This window comes from Triticum dicoccoides, chromosome 2B, assembly GCF_002162155.2.
Source record: "Triticum dicoccoides isolate Atlit2015 ecotype Zavitan chromosome 2B, WEW_v2.0, whole genome shotgun sequence".
NCBI lineage: Eukaryota > Viridiplantae > Streptophyta > Magnoliopsida > Poales > Poaceae > Triticum > Triticum dicoccoides.
The window spans coordinates 793679475-793695917 of NC_041383.1; positions in this window are offsets into that span (position 1 = coordinate 793679475).

Sequence of the window (16443 nt, forward strand, 5' to 3'; positions counted from 1 at the left end):
TTATTTATCTAGGAGGTTGTTGAACCCGAAATTCCAACCGACCCTATTGTCGAGAGGTTAAATTTAGTTGAAGAAGAAAACAATTTGTTGAAGGAAAAAAATAGAAAAATTGAGGAGGAGAAGATGATATTGGAGTTGCATGTTGCGGATGTTGTCGATGATCACAAGATCAAGATGGATGCAATGCGCTTGAAGATTAGAAAGATTAGAAAATATGCCATTCATACCGAGGCTTGGTATCATTATGCCGTTGGATCAGTTGTTTCATTGGTTGCGATTATGATCGCATTTGTTTTCGCATTGAAATGTTTTACATAGTTTCAGTGTATGGTTTAATTAATTTAGATACTCTGCAGAGCTTTATGTTGTTAGATGAGAACTATGTATGTACTTTGGTTTTAATGTGATGATGAACTTCTATTAATTTGGTCACTTAATTATCTATTCATGATGTTCTGTAATGATTTTTGACACACTTAATTATATTAATGCACGCAGATGAATCGGCAATGGATGTACGGTTCAAGACACACCTCCGAGTACATTAAGGGCGTGCATGATTTTCTCGAAGTGGCTGAGGCAAACAAGCAGAATGGTTTTATGTGTTGTCCATGCCCTATATGTGGGAATACGAAGTCTTACTCTGACCGGAAAATCCTCCACACCCACCTGCTTTACAAGGGTTTCATGCCACACTATAATGTTTGGACGAGGCACGGAGAAATAGGGGTTATGATGGAAGACGGTGAAGAAGAAGAGTACGATGACAACTATGTGCCCCCTGAATACGGTGATGCTACTGAAGATCAAGAGGAACCAGACGATGTGCACGATGATGCTGCAACGGGCGAAGCTGCTGAAGATCAAGAGGAACCAGACAATGTGCCCGATGATGATGATCTCCGCCGGGTCATTGTCGATGCAAGGACGCAATGCGAAAGTCAAAAGGAGAAGCTGAAGTTCGATCGCATGTTAGAGGACCACAAAAAACGGTGGTACCCCAATTGCGAAGATGGCAACACAAAGCTCGGTACCGTATTGGAATTGCTGCAGTGGAAGGTAGAGAATGTTGTGCCTGACAAAGGATTTGAGAAGCTACTGAAAATATTGAAGAAGAAGCTTCCAAAGGATAACAATTGCCCGACAGTACATACGCAGCAAAGAAGGTCGTATGCCCTCTAGGATTGGAGGTGCAGAAGATACATGCATGCCCTAATGACTGCATCCTCTACCGCGGTGCGTACAAGGATCTGAACGCATGCCCAGTATGCAGTGCATTACGGTATAAGATCAGACGAGATGACCCTGGTGATGTTGACGGCGAGCCCCCCAGGAAGAGGGTTCCTGCGAAGGTGATGTGGTATGCTCCTATAATACCACGGTTGAAACATCTGTTCAGAAACGGAGAGCATGCCAAGTTGATGCGATGGCACAGTGAGGACCGTAAGAAAGACGGTAAGTTGAGAGCACCCACTGACGGGTCGCAGTGGAGAAAAATCGAGAGAAAGTACTGGGATGAGTTTGCAATTGAGCCAAGGAACGTATGGTTTGCTTTAAGCGCGGATGGCATTAATCCTTTCGGGGAGCAGAGCAGCAATCACAGCACCTGGCCCGTGACTCTATGTATGTATAACCTTCCTCCTTGGATGTGCATGAAGCGGAAGTTCATTATGATGCCAATTCTCATCCAAGGCCCTAAGCAACCCGGCAACGACATTGATGTGTACCTAAGGCCATTAGTTGAAGAACTTTTACAGCTGTAGAATGGAAATGGTGTACGTACGTGGGATGAGCACAAACAGGAGGAATTTAACCTAAAGGCGTTGCTGTTCGTGACCATCAACGATTGGCCCGCTCTCAGTAACCTTTCAGGACAGACAAACAAGGGATACCACGCATGCACGCACTGTTTACTTGACACCGATAGTATATACCTGGCAAGCTGCAGGAAGAATGTGTACCTGGTCCATCGTCGATTTCTTCCGACCAACCATCAATGTCGAAAGAAAGGCAAGCATTTCAAAGGCGAGGCAGATCACCGGAAGAAGCCTGCCATGCGTACCGGTGATCACGTACTTGCTATGGTCAATGATTTACACGTAATCTTTGGAAAGGGTCCCGGCGGACTAGCTGTTCCAAGTGACGCTGGGGGACACGCACCCATGTGGAAGAAGAAATCTATATTTTGGGACCTACCCTACTTGAAAGACCTAGAGGTCCGCTCTTCGATCGACGTGATGCACGTGTCGAAGAACCTTTGCGTGAACCTGCTAGGCTTCTTGGGCGTGTATGGGAAGACAAAAGACACAGCTGAGGCACGGGAGGACCTGCAACGTTTGCACGAAAAAGACGGCATGCCTCCAAAGCAGTATGAAGGTCCTGCCAACTATGCTCTTACCAAAGAAGAGAAGGAAATCTTCTTTGAATGCCTACTTAGTATGAAGGTCCCGACTGGCTTCTCGTCAAATATAAAAGGAATAATAAATATGGCAGAGAAAAAGTTTCAGAACCTAAAGTCTCATGACTGCCACGTGATTATGACGCAACTGCTTCCGGTTGCATTGAGGGGGCTTCTACCGGAAAACGTCCGATTAGTAATTGTGAAGCTATGTGCATTCCTCAATGCAATCTCTCAGAAGGTGATCGATCCAGAAATCATACCAAGGCTAAGGAGTGATGTGGTGCAATGTCTTGTCAGTTTCGAGCTGGTGTTCCCGCCATCCTTCTTCAATATCATGACGCACGTCCTAGTTCATCTAGTTGACGAGATTGTCATTCTGGGCCCCATATTTCTACACAATATGTACCCCTTTGAGAGGTTCATGGGAGTCCTAAAGAAATATGTCCGTAACCGCGCTAGGCCAGAAGGAAGCATCTCCATGGGCCATCAAACAGAGGATGTCATCGGGTTTTGTCTTGACTTCATTTCTGGCCTTAAGAAGATAGGTCTCCCTAAATCGCGGTATGAGGGGAGACTGACTGAAAAAGGCACGCTTGGAAGGGACTCAATAATATGCAGGGACGGATATTCTTGGTCTCAAGCACACTACACGGTTCTACAGAACTCTACCTTGGTGACCCCGTATGTCGATGAACACAAAAACAGTCTGCGCTCCAAACACCCGGAGCAGTGCGACGACTGGATTACATGTGAACACATCAGGACTTTCAGCAGTTGGTTGGAAGCACGTATCAGAGGTGACAACACTGTTTGTGATGAGCTGTACTTGTTGTCCAGGGAACAATCTTTGGCTGTATTGATTTGGAAAGGATACGAGATAAATGGGAATACATTTTACACGATTGACCAAGATCAAAAGAGCACCAACCAAAACAGCGGTGTCCGCTTTCATGCAACAACCGAGAGGGGAAAGGACACATATTATGGTTACATAGTGGACGTATGGGAACTTGACTACGGACATGATTTTAAGGTCCCTTTGTTTACGTGCAAATGGGTCAATCTGTCAGGAGGCAGGGTACAGGTAGACCCACAGTACGGAATGACAACAGTGGATCTGTCAGGAGTAGCGTGGGGTTCGGGTCAGCGCTTCTGCTAAGCCTGTTATCTATAGTGCGGTGTCAGAGCCCGCGCTGCTAGTGTGAGGTTAGAACCCCACGCTACTACTGCGTATACCTATAGACCTTCTTCTAGTAGTGGATGGTACAATATCGTTTTTGGTCCAACTTGTTACCAGGCCACACTGCACTTTTCTGCTTTATCACTACCTTGTCCTTTCATCCTGTCATGCATACTTGAAGTCTGTTCTGAAGCCACCAAGTCAACCCAACCTGCTGAAATTTGCTGTCTGAATTGATGCATTTATCTTAGAGATTACTCGCGCCAATTCTGAATTTCTCCATCCTTTTTTGCACAATATTTGTTGTTTCAACTCCACTCGTTCGGCCCCCCAGCTAAGCGGCCGGCGCTATTTCACCCCATCGCCCGGCGCTTTTTAGGCCTTGGGGGCGATCTAGATCCCAGCCACGCCCCCAGGGGTAGGCCCCCGAGACGGTTAAATTCAAACATACATTTCCCGCTACTAAAAAAGGCGATCAACGCCACAAGTCAGGCGATCAACGCCACAAGTCCGGCGATCACCATGCCACAGTTCGGCGATCAATAAACTTGAAAGTTCGGCGTTCAAAAGAAAGGATGTGTACCGCATCAAACGGTGGTGCCGTCCTCCGGCGTCGGACTAGCGGGAGTCGGCGTCGACACGGCTTATGTGCTGGGTGTCGTCGAGGCGTCGCAGGGGCTTGGCGGCAGCGTTGGGGTCGGCATGGGAGTTGGCGCTGCCGTCCACGGCATCTGGTTAAGGATGAGGCCACGCTCCGCCAGGAACCACGACTTGACCTGATCGTCCATGGTCGACATGTCTGCCCCTCCCATCAGGAAAGCCAGGTCGGTGTTCCTCTTCTTCGCGGTGACGTTGGTCCGGAGCAGGGCGACGTTGGTCCGGAGTAGGTCGAGCTTGGCGGCGCTGGTCGTCATCAACGACGACCATTGCGCCTTGGTTTTCTCTTCCCTCTGGGCGGCTCGGGTCTTGGCATCGGTGATGCAGTGTTCAATGGACCCTTGTAGACGCGCGGCGGCCGGCACGGCGTCCTTCGCCGACTTGGCGCATTTGTTTCCTTCAGGGCGCCCATCGGCCATGCCCGGCATCGGTGCGTCCGGCTTGTATGTCTCCTTGGCCTTGTCGAGGGTGCGCCGGACTTCCGCCCACTTCTCGCACTTCTTGATCCAGGAGAACACATGGAGGTACTTGAAATCTTGGTCGGAGATGCTGTCCTAGCGAAACATGGCAAACATCCGGACCATTTGCGCCGAGGAGGAACAAGGGTCGGCGAGGCACACGGCAAAAAAAGACCGAGGGACCGGCGTCATACCTGACTCTCATAGTTGGTGCCGCTTTCCTGGCGAGCTCAATATCCTCGACGATCCCATGCCATTTGTTGCACTCCGTTTGGATGAGAGCCCAATGGTTGGACATGGCCTTCGCGCCGCGCTGCATGTGGACGCCGGCAAAGTAGGGGTCGACCAGCTTGCGCTCGTCGAACTCCGCCTTGATGCGCTTCAAGTACGTCTCGGCGTTCTGGTTCGTACCGGTGGTCGGGTCAAGGCATACAACCTTCCACGCTTCGGCAAGGCACTCGTCTTCTTTAAACGCCCACTTCACGCGCGGCTCGCCGGTCCTGGTGGCCCGCCTATTCTTTTTCCCTTTATTTGCCGGAGCAGGCGCCGGCTCCTCCTCCTCCTCCTCCCCGTCTCCTCCTCCTCTGGCTCCTCCTCGCCGTAGTCGAGCCCGTCGTCCATGTCGCTATTGCGGTCGATTTCATCTTCTTGGTTGTTGAACCAGGGGGAGGCCGCAGCGGCGGCAGAGCTGGTCGTGATGATGTCGTCCATGTCGGCCTCCGTCCCATCGGGGTTGCCGAGATGCGACGACGAGGCTTTGGAGAAGAGCAGCGCGTCATGGCGCAGAGGTTGCGTTGGGGAAAATGCGTAAGCCGGCGGCGAGTAGGTGTACGGGGGGTACTGGACGCCGACGAACGTGGGTGAGGGCGTGCGCGGGGCGGGGTGGCCATGCGAAAAGGTAATGTTGGGGTTGCACCCACCGTGCGCGTCACCGTCGGCGTAGCCAGGCGATGGAGCGCAACCCAGGGGTGTGTCACCGACGAGAAGCCGGCCGGCAACCCGACGCTCTGCTGGCTCCAGGGAACGTGCGGGCCATGGCCGTCGGGCAGATTCATCATCCCCGCGCGAGACGCCTTTGCTTGTTCTGCCGTGCGATCTGCCGGCTCCGCCATGGCCGCCGCCTGATACGTCTCCAATGTATCTATAATTTTTGATGTATTCATGCCATGTATAATATTTTTTACATGCTTTTGGTATGATCTGGTTAGAACTAACCCGGACTGATGCTATTTTCAGCAGAACTACCGTGGTGTTGTTTTTGTGCAGAAATAAAAGTTCTCGGAATACGCTGAAAATCAACGAAGATTTTTTTGGAAAATATAAAAAATACTGGAACAAAAAGCTGCAGGAGGGGCCCCACGTGGGTGGAGGGCGGCCCACCAGGGCGCGCCCCCCTGCCTCGTGGACTCTCCGTGGGGCCCCTTGACATGAGACCGATGCCAACCCCTCCTATAAATCCCCAAACTTCCAGAAATAACCCTAGATCAAGAGTTCCGCCGCCGCAAGCCTCTATAGCCACCAAAGTCCAATCAGGACCCTGTTCCGGCACCTTGCCAGAGCGGGGAATCATCTCCTGTGGCCATCTTCGTCATCCCGGCGCTCTCCGTGACGAGGAGGGAGTAGTTCACCCTTGGGGCTGAGGGTATGTACCAGTAGCAATGTGTTTGATCCCTCTCTCTCTCTCTCTCTAGTGTTGTTGATTTGGCACGATCTTGATGTACTGCGAGCTTTGCTATTATAGTTGGATCATATGATGTTTCTCCCCCTATATCTTCTTGTAATGGGTTGAGTTTTCCCTTTGAAGTTATCTTATCGGATTGAGTCTTTAAGGATTTAAGAACACTTGATGTATGTCTTGCATGGGATACCCTTGGTGACAATGGGGCATTCTATTGATTCACATGATGTATGTTTTGGTGATCAACTTGCGGGTTCCGTGACCTTGGTAATCTATGCATAGGGGTTGGCACACGTTTTCGTCTTGACTTGCCGGTAGAAACTTTGGGGCACTCCTTGAAGTTCTTCGTGTTGGTTTGAATAGATGAATCTGAGATTGTGTGATGCATATCGTATAATCATAACCACGGATACTTGTGGTGACATTGGAGTATCTATGTGACATTAGGGTTTTGGTTATTGTGTGTCTTAAGGTGTTATTTTACTACGAACTCTAGGGCTGTTTGTGACACTTATAGGAATAGCCCAATGGATTGATCGGAAAGAATAACTTTGAGGTGGTTTCATACCCTACAATAATCTCTTCGTTTGTTGTGACTTTGGAGTGACTCTTTGTTGCACGTTGAGGGATTGTTATATGATCTAATTATGTTATCATTGTTGAAAGAACTTGCACTAGTGAAAGTATGAACCTTAGGTGTTTCAAAGCATTGCAATACCGTTTCCGCTCACTTTTACCACTTGCTACCTTGCTGTTTTTATAATTTCAGATTACAAAAACTTTCATCTACCATCCATATTGCACTTGTATCACCATATCTTCGCCGAACTAATGCACCTATACAATTTACCATTGTATTGGGTGTGTCAGGGACACAAGAGACTCTTTGTTATTTGGTTGCAGGGTTGTTTGAGAGAGACCATCTTCATCCTACACCTCCCACAGATTGATAAACCTTACGTCATCCACTTGAAGGAAATTTGCTACTGTCCTACAAACCTCTGCACTTGGAGACCCAACAATGTCTACAAGAAGAAGGTTGCGTAGTAGACATCACCGCCGCCACCCTGTCCCGAGCCTTCTTGGCGTTAAGCCTGTTCCGCCGGTCGTTGGTGACAACCTGCCGACGCTGAATTTCCGCCTTCCAGTCAGCGTTTGACATGCCCGGGGGCCTTGACGGCGGCGCCCGTGGCTTCCTCTGCTTCGGCTGGGTGGCGTCGGCATCGGTAGCGGCACGAGGGGCGGCGTACTTCTTTGGCGGCATGGCGGCCGGATGGAGGGGAGAGGGAGGAGAATGGAGGGAGAGAAGGGGGAATGGAGGGAAACGGAGGGGGAAAATCAATAGGATCGGCGGGAAAAGGGCCTTCTCTCACCGACAGAGCGGACACACGCACCTTTTCGCTTCGGCCGGTGCCCCCAGGCGACCCCTGGGGGCTTGGGTTTGGCTCAGGTTTGTCGGCTGCTATTTCGGCCCAAATTGGCAAAAACCGAGACCCTGGGGCGCGGCTGGGCCGTTTTTTGGGCTCCGGCGCTAAAAATTAGCCTAGGGGGGAGGGTTGTTGGGGCGCGGCTGGAGTTGCTCTTAGAAATCCACACAAACACAGGCACAAACACAAAAGCACCTATAGTGATTTATAGCAGAACTTTCTCTTCTTGCATGCTTTGCCCTAGTTGCAGGGCATTTTGGTCATTCATGCGGCCCTTAACTGTACTAGGTTGCCCAGGTTGCAGCATGATTGAGCTTAACTGTACTAGTATCATTAAAAAAATTTACAGAAGTTTGTTGAATTTTGTGAGTACCCAATTCCTGGATTTGGTATCATAGTAACTCTAGCTGCACTTTTATTAATCTTAGCCACATTATGAAGCTTTTCAATCAGCATCCAATTATTCTCGTCTCATGGTCATTTCAACTTTAAGTGAAAATGTCAGACAACTGAAAGTTAGCAATAGCTAGTGCCCATGTAGTGGTGTGTCCTTCTACATGCAGCCCCACGCCGCGCTGACCATGGAGGAGCAACAGATGTTGTGCCGGCGCCTGAACTTCAAGAAAATTGCCCTGGAGGCATACAAGGACCTGTCCTTGCAGCTGCCGCCCAAGTTTTGAATCCCTTATTCATCGTCGGCAATGATGCTGAGGCTGATTGTGGTGTACAAGGAGGAGGTGGCGCTGAGCGGCAGGGGCTTGCCTAGGATGTGCTAGCTAGTTGGAGACATGGAATGATGAGATCCTTTTGTAAGTTTATTTGTCTGTTGTGTGCTCGTCTCTTGGTTCGCAGCTCGTGGAGACATTTCTGTCAGGAATTCAAAAAAAATGCAAGGTTTGCTCGAAGTTTCAGAAAGAATTTGTAAAATTTGAGTGGTCCCCACTAATCATGTCTATGGTTTCTCCCTCCTTCTGCCCTCCTTTTCCCCTCCCTATCCGTTTCTCACTACTGGAATCGAGTTATAAGCCGACTGCCACGGACACTCGGCAAAGGGCCCAAAACCCGCCGGCAAACCCATTGTTGAGTGTTGTACTTAGCAAAGCCACCTGGCGTACACCTCTCCGGCGAACAGAAATGTGCCGAGAGCCAAAACATGGGCACTCGGCAAAGACTTTGCCGGGAGCCAAACAGTACCATCCGACAATATAAAGTGACTCTCACGTCAGCTGGTTCCGTCATCTCTTTGCCGACAGTGACTCTCTACAAAGATGCCACAGCCAACCGCCAGCGCATGCCACTTTGCCGAGAGTGGCTCTCGGCAAAGATCCATTCCCAGACAAGTTTTTACCGCTTTTCCCCGGATCCCTGCCGCAAAAATATATATACAACACACAAACATGCATTTCAATTCTCAATGTCTAACAACAAACTCACATAACCATTACATAAAATAGTTCACACGAACTTCTTTTGAGATCACAAGGTAGCTCTTTAGTACAAATGTCTACTTACTAAACAATAAAGTGGTCAATGCATTTCTACATGCGACCACAATTTATCAAGTTCTTCCATCCACTAAACCGGATAAGCCATTTCTGGCTAGCACATCCAGTCAACCCATCCACTGAACCCACTAATTCAGATTTTCTCTTCTACTTAAGCACATACTGATTGTGATGATACTCTGCCTTCTCTCTGCTATTGAACGAGTCGTGGGAGCTGCCTTCATAGTAAATCACTTGTTTCATTGCATTCAGACCATGAATTGTAGACTCCTGGACATAGCATACCACTTCATCTACAAATATAGAGAAAAAAGGCAGAGAAATAATGCAAGGTTAAAATAGCACATCATACATAATCCACGTAAGCGTTCATCACTCATACAATCAAAAGCATCGCAAGTGGCAATCTAAGAAGTCCATATCAGCACCTACATGACTATATCACTAAATCAATGCCAAACTATCTAGGTGGACTACTCAGAGGTGTAGTCCGTGAAACCAGTGATCGTAGAGTCAGGGCACATTGGGGCATCCCCAACGGTGGAGGACCAAGCATCATCAGGAATGTACGTCGGTGGAATCAATGGCATCGAGTCATCACACTCCTTACGTGGTGGGGCCTTCTTCTCCTTAGCTGGGGGATTCTTGGTTAGATCATCAAAATACTTTATTAGGATCAGCTACAGGTGCTTCTCAATGAGCGCTGCCAAGCGGTCCTCGGCGAGCTTCTCCTTGACCGCAGAGTCGACCCTAATGGAAGATGCATCGTCGGAGGAAGCCATAGCCACAAAATAGATCGGTGCTAACACCTTTCATCACAAATAGCATAAGAATCAAACATCAATGATTACTTCTCAGCAAATTAATCATGATGGACACTATCTTATGGATATTTTGACTTTTGGTGATGGTCGAGCTGGGCAAGTCCATCGTGCGTGAAAAATGTATATCACAGGACGAACTCGCGCAGATTGACCGCCATCGGCAAAAGACGATTTTCTTTCTCCAAGAACAACTCTCATCTCTCACGTATATATGGTGGAACTCTCTCTAGTGGTGGTATATATGGTGGTCACTATCTCGCGGATATATTTGACTTCCGGTGATGGTCAAGCTGGGCGAGTCCATCGTGTGTGACAAATGTATATCACAAGAAGGACTCGCCCTGATTGACGGCCATCGACAAATGACGATTTTCTCTCCAATAACAACTCTCATCTCTCTCACGTATATATGGTGGAACTCTCTCTAGTGGTGGTATATATGGTGGACACTATCTCACGGATATTTCGACTTTCGGTGCTGGTCAAGCTGGGCGAGTCCATCGTGCGTGACAAATGTATATCACAAGAAGAACTCGCCCAGATTGACCGCCATCGTCAAAAGTTTTTTTTCTTCCTCTATATAGCATCCATACGAACAACAAGAATAATGCATCAACAATTAATTATCTATACAAAAAAATTAACAATTATCTACATTCATCCATACTTCTATGCATCCATCACTAGTAGAAAAGGGGCCAATGGTCCAGGCCGGTCCAGCCCATTAGTCCCGGTTCAATCCAGAACCGGGACCAATGGGGGCATTGGACCCGGTTCGTGAGCCCCGGGGGCCGGCCGGGCCATGTGGGCCATTCGTCCCGGTTCGTCTGGACCTTTTGGTCCCGGTTGGTGGGACGAACCGGGACAAATGGGCCTCGCTCCTGGCCCACCACCATTGGTCCCGGTTCATGCCACCAACCGGGACCAATGGTGGTGCCTATATATACCCCCTCGCGCAAGAGCAGAGCACACTGCTCTATTTTTTCTGGCCGAGGGGGGGGGGGCTTGGTGGCGCTCTAGCTCACCTCCTATGCACACAAGGTGTTCGATGGAATGCCCGAGCCACACTACTTAAGGTTTCTCCTCTCCAAGCTTGACCGCCAAGCTCCATTTTCCTCAATATTTGTCTAGGTTTAGCGGTCCGTCACGCCCCGTCCCCGTCTTCACCGTCGTCGATCACCCGCGCCGATCTCATCGCCGGCACCATCGTGGTGAGCCTCTTGTTCTTATCTTCTTTCTGAAAGGAAAAATATTCTTACTTGTATGTTTAGATAGATACTTGTATTATTTTCTTACTTTTATTATTGCATCTTATATAGTGCGATGGTTTTGGTATCCGCCCCCGTCGGCCCTCGTCCTGTCTATGATTCGGATGTGGTATATATATTATCATTTCATAACTATTGGTTCATTTATTGTTTATGACAATTATGCCGACCAACGTGACATAGATTTTATTTATCTAGGAGGTTGTTGAACCAGAAATTCCAACCGACCCTATTGTCGAGAGGTTAAATTTAGTTGAAGAAGAAAACAATTTGTTGAAGGAAAAAATTAGAAAAATTGAGGAGGAGAAGATGATATTGGAGTTGCATGTTGCGGATGTTGTCGATGATCACAAGATCAAGATGGATGCAATGCGCTTGAAGATTAGAAAGATTAGAAAATATGCCATTCATACCGAGGCTTGGTATCATTATGCCGTTGGATCAGTTGTTTCATTGGTTGCGATTATGATCGCATTTGTTTTCGCATTGAAATGTTTTACATAGTTTCAGTGTATGGTTTAGTTAATTTAGATACTCTGCAGAGCTTTATGTTGTTAGATGAGAACTATGTATGTACTTTGGTTTTAATGTGATGATGAACTTCTATTAATTTGGTCACTTAATTATCTATTCATGATGTTCTGTAATGATTTTTGACACACTTAATTATATATAATGCACGCAGATGAATCGGCAATGGATGTACGGTTCAAGACACACCTCCGAGTACATTAAGGGCGTGCATGATTTTCTCGAAGTGGCTGAGGCAAACAAGCAGAATGGTTTTATGTGTTGTCCATGCCCTATATGTGGGAATACGAAGTCTTACTCTGACCGGAAAATCCTCCACACCCACCTGCTTTACAAGGGTTTCATGCCACACTATAATGTTTGGACGAGGCACGGAGAAATAGGGGTTATGATGGAAGACGGTGAAGAAGAAGAGTACGATGACAACTATGTGCCCCCTGAATACGGTGACGCTACTGAAGATCAAGAGGAACCAGACGATGTGCACGATGATGCTGCAACGGGGGAAGCTGCTGAAGATCAAGAGGAACCAGACAATGTGCCCGATGATGATGATCTCCGCCGGGTCATTGTCGATGCAAGGACGCAATGCGAAAGTCAAAAGGAGAAGCTGAAGTTCGATCGCATGTTAGAGGACCACAAAAAACGGTTGTACCCCAATTGCGAAGATGGCAACACAAAGCTCGGTACCGTATTGGAATTGCTGCAGTGGAAGGTAGAGAATGTTGTGCCTGACAAAGGATTTGAGAAGCTACTGAAAATATTGAAGAAGAAGCTTCCAAAGGATAACAATTGCCCGACAGTACATACGCAGCAAAGAAGGTCGTATGCCCTCTAGGATTGGAGGTGCAGAAGATACATGCATGCCCTAATGACTGCATCCTCTACCGCGGTGCGTACAAGGATCTGAACGCATGCCCAGTATGCAGTGCATTACGGTATAAGATCAGAAGAGATGACCCTGGTGATGTTGATGGCGAGCCCCCCAGGAAGAGGGTTCCTGCGAAGGTGATGTAGTATGCTCCTATAATACCACGGTTGAAACATCTGTTCAGAAATGGAGAGCATGCCAAGTTGATGCGATGGCACAGTGAGGACCGTAAGAAAGACGGTAAGTTGAGAGCACCCACTGACGGGTCGCAGTGGAGAAAAATCGAGAAAAAGTACTGGGATGAGTTTGCAAGTGAGCCAAGGAACGTATGGTTTGCTTTAAGCGCGGATGGCATTAATCCTTTCGGGGAGCAGAGCAGCAATCACAGCACCTGGCCCGTGACTCTATGTATGTATAACCTTCCTCCTTGGATGTGCATGAAGCGGAAGTTCATTATGATGCCAGTTCTCATCCAAGGCCCTAAGCAACCCGGCAACGACATTGATGTGTACCTAAGGCCATTAGTTGAAGAACTTTTACAACTGTAGAATGGAAATGGTGTACGTACGTGGGATGAGCACAAACAGGAGGAATTTAACCTAAAGGCATTGCTGTTCGTGGCCATCAACGATTGGCCCGCTCTCAGTAACCTTTCAGGACAGACAAACAAGGGATACCACGCATGCACGCACTGTTTACTTGACACCGATAGTATATACCTGGCAAGCTGCAGGAAGAATGTGTACCTGGTCCATCGTCGATTTCTTCCAACCAACCATCAATGTCGAAAGAAAGGCAAGCATTTCAAAGGCGAGGCAGATCACCGGAAGAAGCCTGCCATGCGTACCGGTGATCACGTACTTGCTATGGTCAATGATTTACACGTAATCTTTGGAAAGGGTCCCGGCGGACTAGCTGTTCCAAGTGACGCTGGGGGACACGCACCCATGTGGAAGAAGAAATCTATATTTTGGGACCTACCCTACTTGAAAGACCTAGAGGTCCGCTCTTCGATCGACGTGATGCACGTGACAAAGAACCTTTGCGTGAACCTACTAGGCTTCTTGGGCGTGTATGGGAAGACAAAAGACACAGCTGAGGCATGGGAGGACCTGCAACGTTTGCACGAAAAAGACGGCATGCCTCCAAAGCAGTATGAAGGTCCTGCCAGCTATGCTCTTACCAAAGAAGAGAAGGAAATCTTCTTTGAATGCCTACTTAGTATGAAGGTCCCGACTGGCTTCTCGTCAAATATAAAAGGAATAATAAATATGGCAGAGAAAAAGTTTCAGAACCTAAAGTCTCATGACTGCCACGTGATTATGACGCAACTGCTTCCGGTTGCATTGAGGGGGCTTCTACCGGAAAACGTCCGATTAGTAATTGTGAAGCTATGTGCATTCCTCAATGCAATCTCTCAGAAGGTGATCGATCCAGAAATCATACCAAGGCTAAGGAGTGATGTGGTGCAATGTCTTGTCAGTTTCGAGCTGGTGTTCCCGCCATCCTTCTTCAATATCATGACGCACGTCCTAGTTCATCTAGTTGACGAGATTGTCATTCTGGGCCCCATATTTCTACACAATATGTAACCCTTTGAGAGGTTCATGGGAGTCCTAAAGAAATATGTCCGTAACCGCGCTAGGCCAGAAGGAAGCATCTCCATGGGCCATCAAACAGAGGATGTCATCGGGTTTTGTCTTGACTTCATTTCTGGCCTTAAGAAGATAGGTCTCCCTAAATCGCGGTATGAGGGGAGACTGACTGAAAAAGGCACGCTTGGAAGGGACTCAATAATATGCAGGGACGGATATTCTTGGTCTCAAGCACACTACACAGTTCTACAGAACTCTACCTTGGTGACCCCGTATGTCGATGAACACAAGAACAGTCTGCGCTCCAAACACCCGGAGCAGTGCGACGACTGGATTACATGTGAACACATCAGGACTTTCAGCAGTTGGTTGGAAGCACGTATCAGAGGTGACAATACTGTTTGTGATGAGCTGTACTTGTTGTCCAGGGGACCATCTTTGACTGTATTGATTTGGAAAGGATACGAGATAAATGGGAATACATTTTACACGATTGACCAAGATCAAAAGAGCACCAACCAAAACAGCGGTGTCCGCTTTGATGCAACAACCGAGAGGGGAAAGGACACATATTATGGTTACATAGTGGACATATGGGAACTTGACTACGGACATGATTTTAAGGTCCCTTTGTTTAAGTGCAAATGGGTCAATCTGTCAGGAGGCAGGGTACAGGTAGACCCACAGTACGGAATGACAACAGTGGATCTGAAAAATCTTGGGTACACTGACGAACCGTTTGTCCTAGCCAATGATGTGGCACATGTTATCTATGTGAAGGACATGTCTACCAGACCGAGAAAGAGAAAAGATAAGGAAGCGAATACATCATACGATGAGCCAAAGCGCCACATAGTTCATTCAGGAAAAAGGGACATCGTGGGAGTGGAGGACAAGACAGACATGTCTGAAGATTATGAAAAGTTTCATGAAATTCCTCCCTTTAAAGTCAAGGCTGACCCCAGCATCTTGATAAGCGAAGAAGATTATCCATGGTTACGGCGCAATAAGCAAATGACACAAGCGAAGAAAAAGTGAAGACTTTATCCCGCAACTATTATGATGATACCATGCCAACTTTGTAACTGACGAGTATGATACCATTGTCCGTTTTGTACATGCACATGCTATGTGTGGGTCAATTTATGATACCATGCCAACTTTCAACTTTTTCAGAGTTCATTTGAAATGCTTTAATGTCTTATGGTTCGGCCCTCGTAATAATTAAAAATAGCAACAATAAGTATTTTGTTGTAAGTAGAAACAAAATAAAATAAATAAAGCAAGAAAGAAAACAAAAAAACAAAAAAAGTGTTTTCAAATTTGAAAAGTAATGGCACTAACAGAAAGTTTATAATTTTCCTAAAACTAAAAGCAAAACACAAAAGAAAATAAATAATGCAGAAAACAAAACAAAAAAACAGGAAAAAAATAAAAATAGCAACAATAAGTAAATAAAAAATGCCTCCTACTGGGCCCCCACGGCCTGAATACGACATGAAACCCTACTGTGGGCCAGGATTCAGGCCCGCAGTAGGCCCAGACGGCCCACCAGGCAAAGTTTAGCGAGTAGGCCCGAAAGCCTGCGGTCGAGAGGAGCTCGAGAGGGGTGCGGCAGTGGGGCTTATAAACCACTGCGCGCCCCTCTCAACTAGCGAGGTGGGACTAAACTTTGGCCCCGACGCGGGCAGCACAGGGGCCTTTGGTCCCGGTTGGTGGCACCAACCGGGACTAAAGGGGGGGCATTGGTCCCGGTTGGTGGCACCAACCGGTACCAAAGGTCGCCGCTTCCCGCACTTTGGGCTACCGAAAAAGAGGCCTTTGGTCCCGGTTGGTGGCACCAACCGGGCCTAAAGGGGGCATTGGTCCCGGTTGGTGCCACGAACCGGGACCAATGCTCCTGGTATATAAGTAGCACTTCGCAGTTTTGCAGAGTTCATCGCCACCAGTTGCCCCCCCAAGGACGCCGAGCACATCGTCGCCGCCAGGCTGCCCCGACGCCGCCCGCCGCCCCCGCCGTCGCCGTCGCCGTCGCCCGCGCCCGTCGT